Source organism: Nicotiana tomentosiformis, chromosome 3 (genome assembly GCF_000390325.3).
Source record: "Nicotiana tomentosiformis chromosome 3, ASM39032v3, whole genome shotgun sequence".
Taxonomy (NCBI): domain Eukaryota; kingdom Viridiplantae; phylum Streptophyta; class Magnoliopsida; order Solanales; family Solanaceae; genus Nicotiana; species Nicotiana tomentosiformis.
The window spans coordinates 3,866,445-3,878,347 of NC_090814.1; the positions used below are offsets into that span (position 1 = coordinate 3,866,445).

At 39.6% G+C, this 11,903-nt stretch overlaps 1 non-coding gene across 1 annotated transcript; it reads right to left on the reverse strand.

The window, feature by feature from the left end:
• Nucleotides 1-4,743: 4,743 nt before the first annotated feature.
• LOC117276703 (small nucleolar RNA R71) lies at nucleotides 4,744-4,850 on the reverse strand. The gene has a single exon (XR_004506973.1). It is a non-coding gene; the product is annotated as a small nucleolar RNA R71 (small nucleolar RNA).
• Between the last annotated feature and the right edge of the window lie 7,053 nt (nucleotides 4,851-11,903).

Sequence of the window (11,903 nt, forward strand, 5' to 3'; positions counted from 1 at the left end):
TGCTCGAACTCTACACGCCAAGCATCCCTGAGGCTCTGAGGAACATATTCACGCAAGAACATCTCTGACAAGTGAGCCCAAGTGAGTGAGGCTGCCTCGTCCGGACTACTCAGCTCATAGGCACGCCACCACTGATATGCTGCTCCCCTCAGTGGAAAGAAACCCCACTCATCTCCAAAATGCCCATAGTGCGGAGAATACGATGACACTCCTCAAGAAAACCCAGAGCATCATCTGAAGCTAGTCCGCTGAACGTAGGTGGGTGGTACTTCTTGTACCTCTCAAGTTTGAGCTATTCTGCCTCAGAAGCACCTACCCTGGTCTCATGCTGAACCGGAGCCACTGGGGGCATAGGAATATACTGTGGGGCCTGATCAACCTGGACCCTCTGCTCAGGGGTGCGGGCTGCGGGAGTCTGTGCCCCTCCCTTGGCCTGAGATGTAGCGGGAGCTATCGGAAATAGTCCAGCATGAGTCAGAGTGCTGAACATGCTCAAGAACTAAGCTAAAGTCTCCTGGAGGGATGGAGTAGCAATAGAGATCTCCGGTGCTGGCCCTCCAGCTAGAGCTGCTGGGGGCTCCTCTGACGCAGCTCTCGCAAGTGCTCGAGCTGCACCACGTGTTTGTCCTCTACCCCGACCCCGACCTCTGGTGGCTCTGGCAGGGGGCTCGGGTGCCTGATCGTCGGTTCTCCCATTGCGGGTCCTCACCATTTGTGAGAAAGAATAGGATAGAATCTTAGAATTTTTCTGGTGTGAATAACTCGCACGACAAGGAAATCAAAGAAATATGATTGTTCCTAACAGTTATATAGCCTCCCGAAGATAAGTACGGACGTCTCCGCACCGATCCGTGAGACTCTAATAAACTGGCTTGTGACTCGCGACTCCTACGAACCTAGTGCTCTGATACCAACTTGTCTCGACCCCAAATTATCCCTCTGTAAGGTGTCGTGATGGCACCTAGTCTTTACGACTAGGTAAGCCTAATATTGCGAAAAATATATAGAAACACAACATTTTAAATATAAACAACATATTATAAATAGCCAAGAGTAGTACCACTCGACATATACAAAATAATTTCCCAAGACCCGGAATATCGCTAAGTCACAAGCTTCTATAATCTATGTAGCTCTATAAAAAAGTCTGAAGATAATAAAAAACAAATCCCTAGACGAGGGAGTAGAAGGGGACTCCGAAGATCTAAGGACGCAAGCAGAAATACCTTGAAGTCTCCTAGAATCAGCAGCACGTGCTAATCCCAAGGCTGATAGCTCGTACCTGGATCTGCACACGAAAAACATGTGCAGAAAAGGGCATGAGTACACCACAATGGTACCCAGTAAGTGCCAAGCCTAACCTCGGTCAAGTAGTGATGAGGTCAGGTTAAGGCCCTACTGGAGTAAATATAGTAATTTAAACAGTAAAAGATATAAGTAAAATTTACGATAACACAGTTTAAAAGGGAGCCCTCGGCTCAGAACAAGGTAAACACAATGGAAAATCTCTCGGGATATCGTCCCGTAGTATCAAATGAATATGCAGTACATGGGGGATCTCCCGGAATACGTCCGTAGTCCCAATTTAAATATGCAGTACAGGGGGATCTCCCGAAATACGTCCGTAGTCCCAATTTAAATATGCAGTGCAAGATGAAATGACAGGTATGGCACCGAGTTATACAGTTTATACTGGACACAGATAAGGCAAATAAGGACTTAACTAAACATGACGCACAAAATGTCAATTAGGATGTTAAAACACGTAAGCATGCTTCTCTAGTCTAAGTTTCACAATTAAACGTATTAGTGCAATTTAATAAGGAAAAAAAACAATTTATGATTTAGAAAGGAAAAACGGGATTTGTTTTTTGCAATAATAGCCCATGTACGTACTCGTCACCTCACATACACGGCGCCCACACACCAAATAATATCAAGATATCCTAAGGGGGAAGTCCCCAACGCGCTAATGGAATGTATCTCACAAGAAAACTACAAAAATTAGGCCAAAAACCCGAAATTGACTCAAACCCGGCCCCCGGGGCCCACGTCTCAAAACCCGATAAAATTCATGAAACTAGAAAGCTCATTCACTCACGAGTCTAACTATATCAAATTTACTAAAATCGGACACCAAATGGTCCTCCAATCAAACTCCCAAATCCCTAGTCTCCAACTTCAAATTTCCACCTTAAATACACATTAACTAGGTAGGAAAATATATGGCAAGGCAAGATTATTGACCAAAAATAAGCACAAGGAACTTACCTCAAGAAATGCCTCGAAAATTCTCTCAAAAATTGCCCTAACCCGAGTTTGCAAAGCCAAAAATGATAAAAATCGCGAAGCCCTTCGGTTTTAATCACTGCCCAGGTATTTCCGCACCTGCGGAACCTGGGCTCGCACCTGCGGGTGCGCTTATGCGGAAAAACATGCGCATCTGTGCAACTCACTTACCCCCTCTGCCTTCGCATCTGCAACGAAAGGGCCGCATCTGCGCACTCGCGCCTGCGGAGTCCCTTCCGCTTCTGCGCATCTTGCGCATTTGCGAACGTTCTTGCACAATTGCGGGTATCGCAGATGTGGAAAATTCCTCGCACCTGCGACCCCAGGCCAACTCTCAATTTCTCGCATCTGCGCTTCCATCTCCACATGTGCGGCTCGCGCACCTGCGGTTTCTTTTACGCAGGTGCGAAAACACCAGAACCAGCAAAGTTCAGAAATTCCTCTAAGTCCAAGTTTTTACCCGTTAAGCATCCGAAACACACCCGATGCCCCCGGGACCTCAACCAAACATACCAACCAATCCTAAAATACCTTACGAACTTAGTCTAGCTCTCAAATCCCATCAAACAACGCAAAAATTACGAATCACCCTCCAATTCAAATTTAAAGAACTTGAAACTTCAAAATTCTACAACCGATGTCGAAACCTATCAAATCACGTCCGATTGACCTCGAATTTTGTGCACAAGTCATAATCAATATTACGAACCTACAGCCACTTTCAGAATTCCATTCCGAGCTCGATATCAGAATTTCCACTATTGGCCGAAATCGCCGAAAAACTAGCTTCCGCCAATTCAAGCCTAAATCTGCTACAGACCCCCAAAACACATTCCGGACGCGCTCCTAACCCCAAAATCACTCAACGGAGCTGATGGAATTTCATTCCGGATCCGTCTTCACACAGTTCTGACTACAGTCCAAATCCTAAGGCTTAAGCTCTTATTTGGGGACTAAGTGTCCCAAAACACTCCGAAACTCAAAACCAATTATCCCGGTAAGTCACAATAGCAGAAAAACATTTGGGGAAAGCAGTTAATAGGAGATCGGGACTATTACTCTCAAAACGACTGGCCGGGTCATTACATCTTCTTAGTAATCGAAAGAGGCTAGTTGAATTATTGTTTAGACCCAGTTAGGAGGATAATCGAAAGAGGTTCTCCTAAAGATGAATCCACTACGAATTATTCCATATCTTCACTGAGTTTAACTTAGTTTATATTGTGAGGTTGAGACTTAATCGAGAGAGGAGTTTTTACTGAACATTCAAACTAATAATACAGTGAATTCGAGAGACTCACATGAACCTTAGAAGTGAATCAACTAGAGTTAATTCCCAAACAAGTATCTTACACCTATTTCATCAACCCCTATTTTCTCCCTTCGATAGTTTCTTGATTACTCTTGTTGCGATTATCAATAGCCAATAGTTTAGACTTTTAGTTAATTTTAGTTTAATTCACACAAATCTAAATTGTTGATCATCTTGGATAGCATTCAAGCTATAAACTACGAAAGCACTGTTTAAATCCAATCCCTGTAGATATGACAATCTTCTATACTATATTCGACTAGCGAGCATAATTTTATGCTGTGTTTTTAGCTCGTCAAATTTTGGCGCCGTTGCCGGGGATTGGAAATCAATAGTGATTGAAATAGTTTGTAGTTCTAATTCAGGAATTTTTTTTTCTTTTTATTTTATTTTTCTCTTTTTACGTTTGGGTGTTCTTTGACTGTGCGCAGGCTACAAGTTAGATTAGTGCATGACCGATCTTCTGGGAAGGAATTGCAACCATATAAACCAGAAATCGAGAAACATCTGCGACAGTTGAGGAAGGAAAGAAATCTCTCAGAGAATACAGAAACGATTGGGCAATCCTCAACCAAAGAAAATATGGCGGGAGATGATGATAATGTTGATTTGGTTGCGAGAGAGGCAACCCAACTCAGAGAGAAAACTGCAAGAGATTATGAAGAAGCCACACTTAGAGATGCACAAATTGCTTATGAGGAGGATAGATCTTGAAGAATAGCTCAGAATCAGCCCATAGGTGCATACCAATTCGGAAAATAGCTCCCGGACAAGGGAGACCACTTGGTGATTATGCGAGACCGGTCTACAACCAAGGCTTATCGAGTGTGAGACCACCTCCTGTTGCAGCTAATAATTTTGAGTTAAAGCAGGGGTTACTTCAAACCCTCCAAAATAGTTGTGTCTTTAGAGGAAAGATGAACGAAGATCCAAACAATCATCTAATGGACTTCGAGGAGATTATGAACACCTTTCAATATAATGGTGTGTCACAAGATGCAGTCTACTTAAGGGCATTCCCTTTCACTCTCAAAGATGATGCAAAGCATTGGCTTCGAAGCTTGCCCCAGGGATCGATTAGAACATGGGAGGATATGACCAGAAAATTTCTTGCTAAATATTTCTCCTCAGCTAAAACGGGCAAGTTTAGAAGAGAAATCCATAACTTCTGCCAGAACGAGACTGAAATCATGTTTGAAGTATGGGAGAGGTTTAAAGAGATAGTGCAAAAGTGTCAACATAGCGAAATAGAAATTTGGATGCAACTCCATGATTTATGGGATGGATTTACACCAACTTCACGCGAAACATTGAGCAACGCAGCAGGCGGTCCATTGATGAAGAAGACTCCAGAGGAGATAGTCACTATTCTAGATGAGTTGTCTGAAGATGAAAATCAGTGGCTCTTGGAGTTTGCTGAAAGAAGAAGATCAACGGGTGTTCACCAGGTTGATGCTAACACATCTGTGCAGGTACAACTTGATGCCATGGCCAAAGAAATAAGGAAGCTAACCTTGGCTTCAATACATAATGAGCCTCATGCAGCATGTGACATATGTGGAAGATGACACCCTACTCATGAGTGTCAAGCTTCAATGGAGGAAGTTAATGTTGTGGGTAATTATAATTTCAATGCAATGGGTCAGAAGCACCCCGGTTTTTTATGGAGTTCACCCAGGGGTACAACAAATGCATGGCAACAAAACAACTCCAAATTTCAAGGTGTGCCTGGTTTTGTGAATCAACAGAGGCCGCAATTTTAGCCTCAATAGCCAATTCAGTTGGGGTTAGAAGATCTTGTGAAATCCTTTATTGTAAAGACTGATGAAAGATTAGATACTCATGGTGCATCTATCAAGGAACTTGGGATAGGTTTGCGTAACTTGGAGAGACAAGTGGGACAAATTGCAACTGTATTATCTGAGAAGATCCCGGGTACTCTGCCCGCTGATACTGAAAAGAATCCCAAAGAAATGGTAAATGTTGTGACCTTGAGAAGCGGACAAGTGTTGAAGGATCCCTCTCCATTTCACAAAGAAGCTGCGCCTGAAAAATAAAGTGGGAAGGAGCTGAAAATTGAAGATGATAAAAAGACTGAGCAAGGACATGCCTGCTCTACCTTTTCCCTAAAAGCTCTATAGAGAAAGCTGGACAAGTAGTTTGAGAATTTTTTAGATATGCTGAGATAGGTTAATGTAAACCTACCATTCACTGAAATTCTCTCACAAATGCCAGCTTATGCAAAGTTCTTGAAAGAGATCCTTATGAAGAAGAGAAAGATAGAAGAGACCAAAGTGGTTAAGCTCATAGAGAAGTGCAGTGCAATCTAGCAAAATTAACTCCCACAAAAGTGTGGAGATCCAAGGAATTTTACTATACCTTACTCTTTAGGCACTCTTAACTTTGATAAATCTTTATGTGATTCAGGTGCCTCAATTAATCTAATGCCATTGTCTATTTACATGAAATTGGAGAGATAAGGTCGGTGCCAATATCTTTACAGCTGGCATACCAAATGACTATAACACCTGAGGGGATAGTAGAAGATGTTTTGGTGCGGGTGGATAAGTTTGTATTTCCTGTAGATTTCATAGTGGTGAATATGGAGGAGAGCAAGGAGGCCCCCTCATCCTAGGAATATCATTTTTAGTAACGGGTAGAGCTATACTGGATATACATGATAGAAAACTCATGCTTAGAGTGGGTGAAGAGACAGTGACGTTTGAGATGAATGTAGCAACTGGGGTGAAAATGGAGAAGCCAGCTGCAAGTGTTAAGTGGAAGGTGAAGAGTTCAAAAGAGAAAGCTCCAGTGATTGAAAAAGACAAGTGTGGGATATACCCCAAGAAGGCTAAGAAGAAGCTGTCCGCGTGGATGTGTGCACTAGTTCGCGCGAGAAGATTGGAGCCCGACTTTGATTCAAACCCCGACTAGAGATTCAGGGAAGTTTCCTCTACCTTATGCTTTTTAATTGTGTGTCATGAGGACATGCCACAACTTAAAGTGTGGGGTGGGGGATATGTTTGTATGTATATAAATTTGGTAGTTTCTTTTGGGTAGTAGTAGTTTGATAGAAAAATATTGAAAAAAAATCCATAAAAATTTAAAATTTTTGATTTTTCCCGACGATGGATATCATTTGACGGGTTTCTTGAGGGATTAAAGTCGAAAGAAAAATACAAAAAAGATTTTCTTTTGGTAGGTAATGTAATAATTCCCCCTTGATTTTTCTTTGTATCGCGGTTCTTTTCTAAGGGTTTTGTTTGAACCGAGTGTAGTTAGTTTTTGTTTATAGGAGTAGGAAAACCTTGTGCTATGATTTGAATTAAAAGCAATATATTTTGACTTTATTATGCTTTGAGAATAGTGAGTACTTTAGTCGTGACGCTTAGGCTCCGTTTTTGACTCGTGTAAATACCTTAAATTGTATAATCTTAACTTTGCTTAACTGCTTTAACTAGAATGTATTGATGAGTCCAATACCGAGGGAGTAATGTGTCATGTGTGTGTGAGGTTTGTATGATTCTGTGCATTGCATTTGATGTCTAGAACTTGCCCCGTGTGTTTGCAAAGCGAATTAGTAGTTTTGTTCAGTCTTAGAAGTGATATAGGAATTTCTTTGTTGAGCCAGTTATATGTTTTACCTACCTAATTATTATGTATCGAAGTTAACCTCTTTGAGCCTGTAATCCTGTTTCTTTGGTAACCACATTACAAGCCTTACCCAATTGTTTTAATTGACTATCTATTTGAACCTTGTACCTCTCATGAGCACTTGAATTGGTTATGAATTATGTAAAAGTTGAAGTGTGGGGTTTTTGGTTTGGCTTTTGAGTGGAACCATTGAAATAAGGAGAAAGGTGCAATGAATTGAAAAAAATAAGAGCCACTTGAATTGAAAAAGAAAAAAGAAAAATTTATGTATTTGTATGATTGTGAAAAATAATCTTTGATAAGTGGTAACTCTTGATGTATTTGTGATTAAAGAAGTTGAGAGTTAATGTATATTAATATGAAGGTGGAGTATTGGTCTGACATAAGTGTGGGGTTTGAACAATGATGTATTAAAGTGCTTAGGGAGGTGTAGTCACTCTTATATTTAAATGTATCATACCCGTCCCGCAGCCTACATTACAACCAGTTAAAAGTCCTACTTGATCCTTGACTGAATGAGCTTAATTAGTAGAGTAGTACACTACGGGCAAGCCTATGGTGCATCTTTTGAGGCATATGAATGTTGTTTATGAGAGTGAGTGAATTCTTTCTATCTTGAGTTCCTGATTGTTCTTAATTTTTATTGTGTGTGGAACTATTCTCTTTTATTGTGTAAGGGCACACGATTCATGAAGGAAAGGTAATGTCGTTGACCTCTATGTTAGAGTAAGTGAGTGAGTTGTGAATAATGCGGGATACTTGTGAGTCAAATCTTGAGGTGATGATGTTACACTATTGTGCTTAGTCTATTTTAAATATTCTTGGTGTAATGAGTTAGGAGGGTTGCTTAGTAAAGTTGTATCTATATAAAGTGTGGTTTGATTGCTCGAGGACGAGCAATGGTTTAAGTGTGGGGTGTTGATGGTAAGCTATAATATCATGTTTTAGTCGATTATTACATTCTAATTTACTGCACTTTAGTTGAGTTTGAGCTTTAATCGCTAGTATTTTGCACTAATTGTGTGTTTTATGCCTTGTAGGAGTGATTCCGAGCTATGTAGATGTTATGGAATGAATTCAAGTGATTTGGAGCTTTGAAGTCTGAGTAAAATCTCAAGGAATTAAGCCGGGATCGTGTTCGGGGATCAATGGATGATAGTGGAACGAAACGAAGAATCGAGCAGGTATATTGCGCAATGTCTAGTAAAATGCAGATCAAGTTTCGCTCGAAACTCCGTTTAGGCTCCACAATATATTGTTGGAAAGCTGTTTAAAAGGGATACAACTTTCATATTTTATGTTGTTTCAAAATTAAACATAAAATGGTGAAAAGTGCACGGCCGCACACTAGCCGCGCATTGGGCGCGCATATGGGGCAGAATAGTGTGAAAAGTGCACGGACAAGTGCGCAGGCACACTTCCAGGTGCGCGGCCGCGCACGTCCAACTCCGGAAAAGTGTTCTATTTCGCGTAGGAGAAAGTATATTTATTTGGGCCCGACCATACTTGGTATATATACATGAAAAACGGTATTTTGAGGACTTTTGACATAATTTAGACCTAAGGAAGAGAAAGTGAAGAGAGAGAAGCAAGAGCACAAGGATTTCACCATTCATCCTCACTCAAGACAAGGGTTTGGATGTTTTTATGTTTTCCTTTGACTTAAACTTAATTGTGATGAATTTTTCCATATCCATGGAGTAATTCTTTCTTAGGGATTGATGGATTTGGTGTTTTGAGAATTATTTGTGGATATTAACTCTAGTTTTGTATGTATTGAATCGTTTTGTGTGTTTTAATTATTGCATATATTTTCACTTATTTATGTAATCGAAAGAGGCATAACTTGTGATGTTTTTGCATTATCTGTTGGTTGAATTCGTTGATTTTTCTTAGTAATCGAAAGAGGCTAGTTGAATTATTATTTAGACCCAGTTAGGAGTATAATCAAAAGAGGTTCTCCTAAAGACTAATCCACTACAAATTCTTGCATATCTTCACTAAGCTTAACTTAGTTTATATTGTGAGGTTGAGACTTAATCGAGAGAGGAGTTTCTACTGAACATTCGAACTAATAATAGAGTGAATTCGAGAGACTCACTTGAACCTTAGAAGTGAATCAACTAGAGTTAATTTTCAAACAAGTATCTTACACCTATCCAATCAACCCCTATTTTCTCCCTTTGATATCTTCTTTCTTACTCTTGTTGCGATTGTCAATAGCCAATAGTTTAGACTTTTAGTTAATTTTAGTTTTAATTCACACAAATCTAAATTGTTGATCATCTTGGATAACATTCAAGCTATAAACTATGAAAGCACTGTTTAAATCCAATCCATGTGGATATGACAATTTTCTATACTATATTCGACTAGCGAGCATAATTTTGTGTTGTGTTTTTAGCTCATCAAATTTTGGCTGAAACCTGACCAATGTGAACCTGCTGCTCTAGAGTACGGGTGGTAGGAGTCTGAACTCCTCCCTCAATCTGTGAAATATTTGGCAAAACAGAGATCTATCCTGCCTGAGTCAATGTACCAAACATGTTCAGGAACTATGCTAAAGTTTCCTGAAGTCTGGGGGTAACAACAGGTAGCGCGTCTCCTTATCATCCATGATAGAATAGAGATATAAAGGATCAAACTCCAAAATCAACAAATTCCGCACAAAAATGATGAAAGAAGTGGAAATTTCCTAATAGTTCTGTAGCCTCTCGAAGATAAGTACAGACGTCTCCATACCGATCCGCAAGACACTACTAGACTCATTCGTGACTTGTAGTACCTATGAACATAGAGCTCTAATACCAACTTGTCACGAGACTGGTAATATGGAGTCACGAACTCTAACTGAATACATGCAATGATCTCAATGATCGAATATACTATACTATTCGAATAAGAAATTAACAGTACAATAAAATGGAAAGAATCCAAGTGACTACGACGACCAAGCAGTCCTACCTTGAATCCTTGCGATCATACTCTAATATCTGTCAGAATCCGATATCTCCAATACCTAGCTCTGCACAAAAATATGCAGGAGTGTAGTATGAGTACACCACGGTCGGTACCCAGTAAGTATCAAGACTAATCTCGGTGGAGTAGTGACGAGGTACAGTCAAGACACTCACTAGTCAAATAACCTGTGCAATATAGCATACAAAAATAATAGAAAACAAATAGCAGTGATGGCAACAATAATCAACTTGTGACTCCTCATTTAAATACATTTGTAATTACATTTCGAATATAATTCTTTCAAGTAAAATTCATCATGTAACTCCTCATTTAACTTCCCTGGTGTGAGAAATATATTCAACATATCACATCGAATGACACGGTAATACCTTCATGCACTTGTCTCATTCTCACCCGATATATATATGTAGATCAAATCAATTGGCACGGCAACACCCTTCGTGCAATTATCTCTTTCTCAACGTGCATACATATAACAATACCAACTAGGTAGGAGAAATGCCAATAACAATAAGAGAAATAAAGTGGGAGGAACACAGGAAGCAACAACGACTACAAGACACATAAAAAACATAGGTGCACAATAATAGCTCAAGATAAAGGCATGAATGTATACACAACGAAAAGATATCACAGTATAATGCATGTATCTTGTCCTCGCCTGCACAAAAACACCCTTCGTGCCATGAACATATGATAATATAAATATAATGGCACGACATCACCCTTTGTGCTTTTACTCTCACCCTCACATGATAATATAAACGAAATGGCATGGCATTATCCTTCGTGCATAGTAAGAATGGCACGACATCACCCTTCATGCATATTAAGAATGTCACGACATCACCCTTCGTGCTTTATACTTTTCCTCACATGATAATATAACTGAAACGCCACGGCATCACCCTTCGTGCTTTACACTCTCAAATGGCACGACATCACCCTTCGTGCTTTACACTCTCAAATTGCACGACATCACCCTTCGTGCTTTACACTCTTCCTTGACAAGCACATGTATATCATTAACAATCAAGGTAGGAAGCATAAATAACATCAAGGAGAGTGTTTAAACGATAACACAATACAATAATTCATATCACAATTTGCCCACCTGCCACAACCAACTCCAAAGATACAACAAAAATCAATTAATTTCAAAGCAAATAGTCCAAGGATCCACACAATGTATATAAAATCTCAAAAACAACAACAGAGATGAAAAAGTAACTCAGCATAGGACAACACCTTCTTTAATCCAAATTTTTGATAAATATATTAACGCCTCTTTTTAAGCTTATTTAATTAATTATTTGCATATGAAAAATCCACAATGAAATTAATTCCAAGAAATAACAAATCAACAAACACACGGAATTCACTTAAAATCCAATTGGCAATCACTCCAAATTATCATATAAAATACAAACTCGACAAATAAGGAACGAGGCATGACAAATAAAGGATTTACTATGTTCCAATAATTTTCTAATTTAATATATAAGGGTGTCTATAAATTTTAACCGGTATAAATTGCACATATAAACCAAGTACGTATTCGTCACCTCGCGTACATGGTTTTCAATCACACCATTTTCAAATAAGACTCAACGTCTAAGGGGTAATTCCCCAACTCAAGGTTAGGCAAGATACTTACCTTTTTGAA